This window comes from Bombus bifarius, unplaced genomic scaffold, assembly GCF_011952205.1.
Source record: "Bombus bifarius isolate JDL3187 unplaced genomic scaffold, Bbif_JDL3187 scf7180000008023, whole genome shotgun sequence".
Classification (NCBI taxonomy): domain Eukaryota; kingdom Metazoa; phylum Arthropoda; class Insecta; order Hymenoptera; family Apidae; genus Bombus; species Bombus bifarius.
The window spans coordinates 927,006-936,693 of record NW_022884396.1 but is presented as its reverse complement, the minus strand read 5'-3'; positions in this window follow the sequence as shown (position 1 = coordinate 936,693).

Below are 9,688 nucleotides of genomic sequence, written 5' to 3'. Positions count from 1 at the left end.
AAATTGGTAGCGTCTTTGACGATCGATACGATCTGAACTTTTGCCGCGTATTTCACTATTAGATTGAGAATCAACGAAAAGATTTTCAAAAAATCAAAACAAAAAAACTAGTGAAGCTACTCGATAAGTACATTATATTTGCACGTGTTATGGAATAAAATTTGTATCCTATGAAAATAATTTTCATCCTGACAATACATAAGGTGGATAATTCGCGATAACAAGGTATTTTATAAAACTGAGCTACATCGCTATGATTCTCAACCAGCCAGATGAGAATTACCGAATCAAATGAAAAGTCAAATTAAAATGTCAACGTTATACCCGGTAAGAAAATTCAATGCCTTCGGATTCGTCTAGGGTTTCGATTTGTATGCAGATTACTGGCTTTCCTTTTCTATCGAGAGATAAGACGTATTCACAGCTTACTGCACGTCACAGACTTTCTACTGGATAATTTATCGTTTTGCATCCAATAAAACTAGGTGGCTTGTCTACCTACATTCTACGCTACAGAATCTACGATATCGACGTTGCTCTTTTAGTCGTAGAGTCTAGTAGCCGGCGTGAACGCGTATTTCAGAGGTTGATTCGTGCTGTGCGCCGGATAACGCGTGCAAATCACGAGTGCTCTGGTATGCCGATGTTTTCTCTCCCCTTTCGTCGTGTCTAACAGATTTGATTAGAATTCAGTGAAACGGGAACACGTTTGGAAAAACGCACCACGTTTCTTCCCACTTGTGTCGTTATCCCGATTACACATTTTTGAATCCTCGTCATGTAGGACAAATAATTTTCACCTAATATTCGCTATGTTTCTAAAAATACTTGATATACCTATTTCTCTGTAGCTTCATTGCGAAATCGCTGTCTCACGCGATTAGGAACCTTCGTCATTTTGTTAATTAAATTTATCGCTGAATATTATCGTGTTGTGAAAAACGTTTAAAACTTTGTATTTCGGTTGCTATCCCGATTTATGTTTCGTTTAAAGATCTCGTACGACTAATAACGTTCATCTTATTGAATCAATCGTTCTATCGAGTAAAAAGAGTAAACGGAGAAGCATCGGAGTTTGATTATTTTTTACAGACAAATAATAACCAATTTTCGTTACTCACCTGTCAGAGTTTCTTCTTGCAGATGCGAATACCGTGTCAGACTCGTATGGTTTCCCCGCAGCTGATTATCTCTTCTCCTGTTTTCTTCTTTCCAGGAAGAACAGTCTCTCCTTTCCAAAGAACGAAATCTTCAATTCTTTGGAATGTTCTTTAAATTTCTCATCGTTGCCATTCAAATACGCTCTTCGAGACAAAGAGAATAATGATAATTAAAGCTTCAACTTGCAGTTGCTGTTTCTTCTTCGCCTGTCCAACTATAACACTCGCTTCGTTCCCAACTTGTCGACTTGCTCGACGATCATCCTCGCCTCATAACGTACGAGTCTCCTCCCTATGTACTCGTCCGCTCGTCCGTAAACCAACCACTTGCTGAAGAGATTCGCGATCTTGGTTTCACGCCTCATAAGCCCCGAAACGTTTCATCCCTTTTTGCGCTTCGAATCGTTTCTTGCTGCTTTCTCTGATTCGACCGACTCCTCCGGTGTCGTTTTTACTCTTCTCCGACCATTCGTCGTTTTTCCTCTTCGCTTCCGGCGGCTGTCCTTTCGAGTCTCTCGCCATCCACGACTATACGATCTGCTCTTATCGATCCGATCGTTGCTGCTCCAGGGCTAACGCCTAGGAAAGTTGCGTGGAATTATGTTTTTTAATTATTTTTGTCGCGGAGCGATCTTGAAGTCGTGTTGGATGCAAGAAATCAAGGAAACGGTTACGAAGGTAGTAGCGTGTTTCTTCTCTTTCCTTTCGCCTCTCGGTCGATCGCGTATGATGGATCGCTGATCCTTCGATCGTGTTCTATTTCCGATCGAGGGATTATATTTATCGATTATTTCCCTGAAGATGCGATCTTAGAACCGTGACATTCTTTTTCTCTTCGTAACGAGTCGTTGGATAGTTTGCGACAGATCGTCGATCATTCGAACGCGTCTGTTCGATCTGAAAAGATCAGATTTTCAAATAATTTCCCTGGAAAAGTATCACGACCTTAGAATGCTGCAGATGCATGAAAGCAGAGAAACATCGCAGAAATACAGTGTCCTTCCTCTTTGATCATTTTCCAGCGTACGTGTCACGTGTCTGATAAATCCTCGATCCTTCGTCACGTTCTATTCGAACCGAAGAGATCGTCTTTCCTGTTATCATCGTCGGTAAATGATCTCGGAATCGTGTCAAAGGAAAGAAATCAAAGGAATATCGAAAAAGCGGCAATATGCTCCTTGTTTCGTTCAATTATGTATGACAGATTGATTCTGTGACCGAGATATGTTCGAATCGAAGAGACGTTGATGATTCTGCAATGGGCTTCCGGCACGACGCGTTTCTAGGTAGACACGCTAATCGACGAAGAAATAAATACGCGTTTTGTGTCATTGCGTGCCATCAAAGAGGTCTTGCATGTTCGTGGACACGGTCGTTCGTGCTCCAGTAAAATCACAGGAAACGTTCAATTTGTGGAAGTTCGTCGTTGAAGAAGAATCCTCTGACCAGGTCACTTCCTTCACCGTCCGCTGCTTCTCGATCTTTTCCACGAAAATGCAAACTCAAGCAGTTCGTTTCTATTTCGCTGTCAAATCCTTTGTTCCTTTCGCGCTAATGGAAGCCCGACTTTTACGAGTCTTCGTTTACAATTCCTTTCTATTTTTATCGCTTTATACGGCGCTTCTGCCAGCTTGGTCGATGGTCAAAATAAAAATAACGACGCTCGATCGTAATAGTTTCTTACACAAAACGGTTCTTTTATTTGTAATTGAAATCTGTCGAGATTCATAGCAATCAGCTTGTTAGAGATGCCGTTCTTTAGTTACTTTCTCTTCCTATCGATGTTTTTGCAAGTCAACTTACTCCTTTCAATTTTTTATCGCTAGGCTAATTATCTTTTATCGGTACGCCAGAACCTGTGCTTATGGCAATTGCGTTAGGCTACCGATCTCCGCGGTGCTGTCCAATTTGTCAAACGATCACGATCGTTCCAATGTTTACATCTTCTAATTCCTTCTTTTCCCACCGTAATACGCCTCTATCCTATTCCCTTCAAATTTCATGCAAAAATTCTTTCGTAATATCCTGTTGTGCAACTTTACCCTTTTGTCCTTGACGAGAATCGCTCTCCGATGTTCTCCGACCACATCGTCCAACGTTTTGTCTTTCTTTTGGGACAGCCGTGTTCCAGCACGGAGTGTCGCGGAAATTTAACCCTCTGGAGAAAAATCTCTCTGTTCTTATCTAGACTGTTCCTTCATTTACGATATTCTTGGGTACCTTGCCAAATAGCCGTAGTCGTTCGCGAGATACGATTCAATTTCTCTCTAAACAAACTCTTCCTTCCAACTTCTTCCACGCGTTCCAGTTGCTCGCCAAAAGCGTAGCCTCGGAGTTTCTCTCTAAACAGTTCTATCTTCGCTCGTCCTTCGATCCGGTCTCTCCGATAATTTCATCCGGAAACGTAGATTCTTCGCGAAAGAAAACGCGCTTCTCTTCCACAACGAAATCCTACAATTTCTCTTTAAACGATCCGGCGCATCTTTTATCTGTTTCTTCGGCAACTTGAACGGCGTGCCGCGGTTCTTCGCGCGTCCATCAAACGCCTTCGCCCTCTATCACCATCCTTTGGTGGTGCATACCTTTCTCTCACGTTTCGAAGATCGTAAAATCGGAGCAAGAGTCGGACAAGATCGTAAAACGATCGCCCTTTTGTGACAAGTGACTGCGAGACGAATGTCGAAATTGCACTGAGGCTGGTGGTATTCTACCGCCCCCGATGTAGCTTCTCCTTACCGCGTCAGAGTCGAGCCATTTAATAGTGGGGACTCGGATATCCCTTCTTTCACTGGGAAGCTACTCGCGAACGCTGTTCGTGTCCTTGCTATTCACGATCGCGATATCCTCGTTGCTTACGGCGGAGAAGACCTTCTCCCTACCGACCGTATTTCTTTCACCTTGCTGCACGTCCTCTTCGTCTTTTTCCTCTTTCCTTCTTCCCTTTCTTCGTCCTGCTGCTCCTTCTCCCGCTGCTGCTGCTGCTCCTCCTCCTCCTCTTTCTAGGTCTGTTTCATTCGCCTCTCGTTCCCACGATTCTCCCGTTTAACCGGTAACACCATTCACGCGGCTAATACCGCTGCCTCGAAAGCGGAGATTCGTGTCGATATTCAGAATCGCCGTGCAATTGCACGCTCACTGCTATTCCAACGTATTCGCGTTCCTGCTTTCTCGATCGATCAATTTTTTTCCACCTATTGTTCGTTGTGACCCAATGGTCGTTCCATAGGAAAGGCTGTTTCTGTTCGCGCGGCTACCGGGAAGCTGATCTCTTGGCTTTAGGAGCCTCCGATGAGCGACATCGGCAGTTCAGCGGAGATCGAAAAACTCGATCGGCAAAGTATAGCGAGATAAAAGGCTAATGGAAAAATATATCTTAAGATCTGTGTATTTTATTCCCGACAACTTTAGGAATATTATCTGTCGTTTTATTCGTCTTTTCTGTGTTAGTGTTTTGCTCGTTTAAAACCGCGCGCACCGCTGAACGTTACCAGCGACCACCATCCTGTATTTCCATCTTAAACATTCTTAAATATCGTTCGGTTGGAATATTTCTTAGATACAAATTCGAATCTTTTCTCGGCTCGGATTAATCCGGGCAAAGAGAATCTTCTTTGTCGCCTCTTTTAAATATCGAAAGAAAAAATTCAACGTTTTTACCAACTTCGATTTCGACCTGCCGTTTCTTATTATTTCATTTAAATGTACAACTTTGTTCCTGTAGCCGCGTTGAAGATCGCTTCCTCTTCTCCATCCTGACACAAGCAACGATAAAATCGAGATACTCGCTGTATCATAACGCAAGGCACGAAAAGATGCTTAAAATTCGACGATACTTTCTTCCTTTCTCTCTCCTTCGCTGTCAGGAAAGACAACTTCCGACCTGTTAACGTTTCGCTTTAATTGGCAGCCGCGCGTTCAATTAAGGAAAGCTTTGAAACGATTTGTATCGAAACCGGGAAACTCGAGCGAAGCGCAAGGTGTCTGTCGTTCGCTGTAAGCGCTAACACTTTAACGTTGTAACATGTTAATGCGCCATGTTAACGGGCTAATTTCCCGTAACTGTTCGCATCGAACGGCCCATTGTTCTCCAGTGCGCAGCTATTTGCTCAGCAATTAAATTCATGGCTCCTGGTCGATCGTTTTACAACTGAAACTCGTTCCATTTTCTCGATAGGATTCCAAGCGTCTAGTTGCAGCGTTAATGAGCCCGTCTACGACCATTTGCGATCTTCTCGATGCTCGTTATCGATAGATAATAAGTATAATAAATGAAATTGCAACGAAATAATAATCAACTAGAATATGGACGTAAGAAAACTGGGGGAAAAACTGTCGGATCATCTGGGCGGAATTTTAAAAGTAAAACGGAAACAGTGTACGGGTAGAAATGACAGAGAAACAAGTCGATAAACGACGGCAATAGAATGTAAAAGAAGATAACGAACATTCTACAGAGAACTCGCGAACCAGAAGAATTGTAAAAACAAATAAAATTATAATAGCTAGACGCGATTACAATACAATCGTAACTCGAATACCAATTAGCGCAGATGTCTATGAAGATTGTGATGGCTAAAGTCGATCGTAAAATAATCGGTTAGTCTTTTAATAATCGCTATCGATGTTTCTATGCACATTTTTTCGCCACAAGATCGCAATTTTGGGAGACTTTTTTTTTTTTTTGTTATGAGAATAGAAAAAAGAAGAAGAAGAAGAAGAAGGAAAGGAAAAGAACTGACGTAAAGCGCTCGATCCATTTTTATAGCATAGCATATAGCGTTAGGCATATCAGGAAACGCATGGTTCAGAGTTCAGAGTGATTTCAATACCAGGATAGGGAACGATGTCAGCGCAACAGTAGAGACTTTGCGAATCTCAGCGTTCTGCTCGTAATTTACGTTTTATCGCTAAAAATCTTCCAACCGCGTCAAACGTGTATCCCAGCTCATTTCCATCTGAATTTTGATTTAATATTTTTTTTTTTTTTTGTTTTTGTTTAACGATTGATGCACATGCAACGATACCGAACGATTGGAAATTATTAATTATATTATATGGCCGGATATTATAATGTAACTTGTAAATTACATATATATGTGTGTGTGTGTGTGTGTGTAATTCAAGAGCACTATGAATCTTCTATCTACAACGCACAATTTTTTCACTGCCTCGAAATTGTTCATGCCGTTTTAATATCACCGGCACGTTACTGTTACTTTGCTTCAATTTAACACCGACGGTTCAAATAATTCTTGAAACAAATCTTACACGAATTACACAACGATTTGCTCGTACGTCATGAATATAGATATTGTGTACTTAAATTGTTCGTTGATCGCTATTATCTTGCCTGTATAAGGCGTGACGGGCACGTAATTATTTTATCAAGTGGCAATTACACTTTGCAAATGACCAACTACGAGTCGGAGGTGTTATTTATTAATTAAAGAAGATGTTAACTAAGTTGAAATTAAATGGAATTTCAAATGAAACAGCTTCCCATGAATATAACATCTCTACATTTTATTATAACTAATACTGTCCAATTAAAAATTAAGAAACCTGCACACACTTGACACATTCACGCTGCCAATTATAATCACTAGACTACGAATCTTCGTGTAAATTTATATTTCCATTAATTTCGTGGCTAACAGAAATAGAACTTAGATAAAGATCGATTTCATTTCTTGAATATCGTCACAAGTTGATCGCTTTCGTTTCGATGCTTTGCTTATTTTTCCATATTATACGCGTTCTCTGTATTCTCGCACCATAAAACCTATAAATCCATAAACATTTTCGCTTCGATTATCGTCCTATGCTAATCAACGCTTGGTCGCATATTTCCCGACGCAAATCCCTCGAATCGCTTGCAACGTCACTTCGATTCGTTTATCGACGAGAAAATACTACGAAAAGACTGGGAATTTTAACGCGAACCACATGGTCACCCACGCGATCCCATGCTTCACCTCTCGATGATCTCATCACTGCAAACCCGTCGTACTTTCACGCGCAATTTCAAAGAGACACGTTAGCTGATCTCGATGAATCATTGCTCGCATCCGTACGTCGCCGAAACGGTTGCGAAGGAACCAATTTTTCTAGGAGCGGCGCGATCTTCGTGAAAAAAGAACGCGACGAACGAACCGTACGCATAATCATACGCCGTGGCTGTAATTAAGGAAACAATTATTATTACGGTACATTTGCACGTGCGTAGCCCAGATTTCTGCCATGTTCACAGGCGTCCCGCAGCGTAACGACGCATCGAACGCGATGCCGATGTTGAATTTTCGAAACTCCTCCATACGTCGAACAAAAGCGCGAGCTACGCTTTTAAACGAAGATAAACCACTCGGATCTATATTTCATTCAGTTAAATCCAATTTCTGGATTTATTAGATTGCCCGAAACGTGTCTTTCTTTCACAGACACGTGTTTTACAACGATGCATCTTTATTACGAACATGAAACCTAATCTGTGGAACGTTGTGATCTTTAGTTTGATAGAACGAAATGGATCGATATTCGATAAAACGCAATTCGATAAAATAATATGAAATGGAAAATGTTGTGCATCCATTACTTCCTTATAAAACGAAAGAAACTTTTCGGACGACCTAATAGTTGCTGTATCTGGGAGGATGGGACGAGGAGAAACATCTCCTAGCGCCGATTTATATTTGCTTTTATTTTATCTTTGAAATCACACGTGTATACGAGTTTCGTGAAAGTTCGAAGCTGATCGAAGATGAAATTGCTTCTTGGATAAATCGAAGCAGTGTTTAATGCGGGCTCTTATATCACCTCTATCGGATTTTCCAACTTTTTTTAAATAATAATTCTAGATAGACGTTCTATTAATAATGTCAGAAGCGAATGATCACGCGATAAGATTGGTATTATGAAATACGATTTGTATTTTAATGACTTGTAGTTTAATCAAAATTAGATAATTCCAGGATAAACATCGTATGGTGGGTTCAGAGTTAAAAATTAATTAACAAAAATTAATCGAGTAGATACTTGTATGTATTGTATCCTTCTTAGAATGTCATTCTTGACACACGGGTAAGTAATTAGGTTCTTCTTGTAATTTCTTTTGTACACGAAATGGTACACTGAAACTGACGTTTCGTTAATTCAAGAAACATGTATTGTAGTTTCTTTACTGATTTTGGTAATTTCATCGTTTCCGGCTGAAATGGAGAACGGAAGTTTGGCCGGAGAGTTTGACAATCGGCGGAAACGTTACCACTTCGTCTCATTGCCAAAAAAAGTAGAGCGACGACAACCTCGTTTCACAAATTACCCGAGAACCAGTCCTCAGATAGAAATGTCTGTATCGAAAATTATTTCTTCGTTTCCCTATTGATAGATATTAATTTACTTGAGATATTAAGACGCAGAACGATTTTAATTATTGTTAGCGATGATCGTTGAAAACATAGTAAGAAATGTATACAGTAAAAGAGTTCTTAATATTCGAATACGAATAGCAATTTTTTAATAATTTCTTTTCTCCGTCAGTGTATTTTAAATTGTCCGTTCTATTGGAGATAAGAAAGAAATGAAATGAACGGTGATTGCCACGTGTAAAAACCGAGAACATCAAAATTTCACGTCTTTTAGAGTTTAATATCATCCTTTGTTTATTTTGGATGGAAAGGAATAATGGTATAAAATTAATAAAGATTATGATAATCATATGCCTTAAATTCATTTATTTACACGCAAATATATTATATGTATACGGATAGATATTTATATATTATGTATATATCACTGTTATATTCCTATATAACCCTTGAGATTTACACGTACAACCTACGTTTCTTTCGACATCCTCGCTCTCGCGAAATGTTTCGCTCTCCACTCTTTTGTTTCGCGTCACGTATGTTGTCGCAGCAAACGAACGAGAACAAAATTTGCTGGAATCCTTTTTCTTTTTTTAATCTCGAAGCACTCGATCCGGCAATCTTTCGTCGTTTTACACAGTGATATATCCTTTTTTTGTCTTTTTACTTAATCGTCTTTTATTGTTGCTTAGAAATGCTTAATCGATCACCGAACGAATATCATAGCCAAGACGGATAATATAAAAAACATGGAGAATATCTCTTTCAAAAATGACACGTATTCGAAAAGGCCATGGCTGTAAAATCATTTCGCAAACTCGATAAAGGCTAACAATAGCGAGTTTAGAATATAAAATATTGTCGTGTTACGATCACGAAAATTTTCAGAACAGTGCACTTGAGATTAATGTAAACGGACCTCGATTAACAGAAACCTTGATTTTTGTGTGTTTACAATAGATAGAATGGATCTCGATAGTATTGCTAGAACACTTCTTGTTCACATGGGCCTAAGTGATGACGAGTAGCTTATCCACGTGTTTCGCGTCTTGTCTCTGTTGAGCATTAAATCATCAAAGAATCGTTTGAGAAAAGATTCAATGCAAAGTCTTCTTGTAAAATGATCCGGGAGAATTTCGTAAAAAGAATTCTGCACAGGATGTG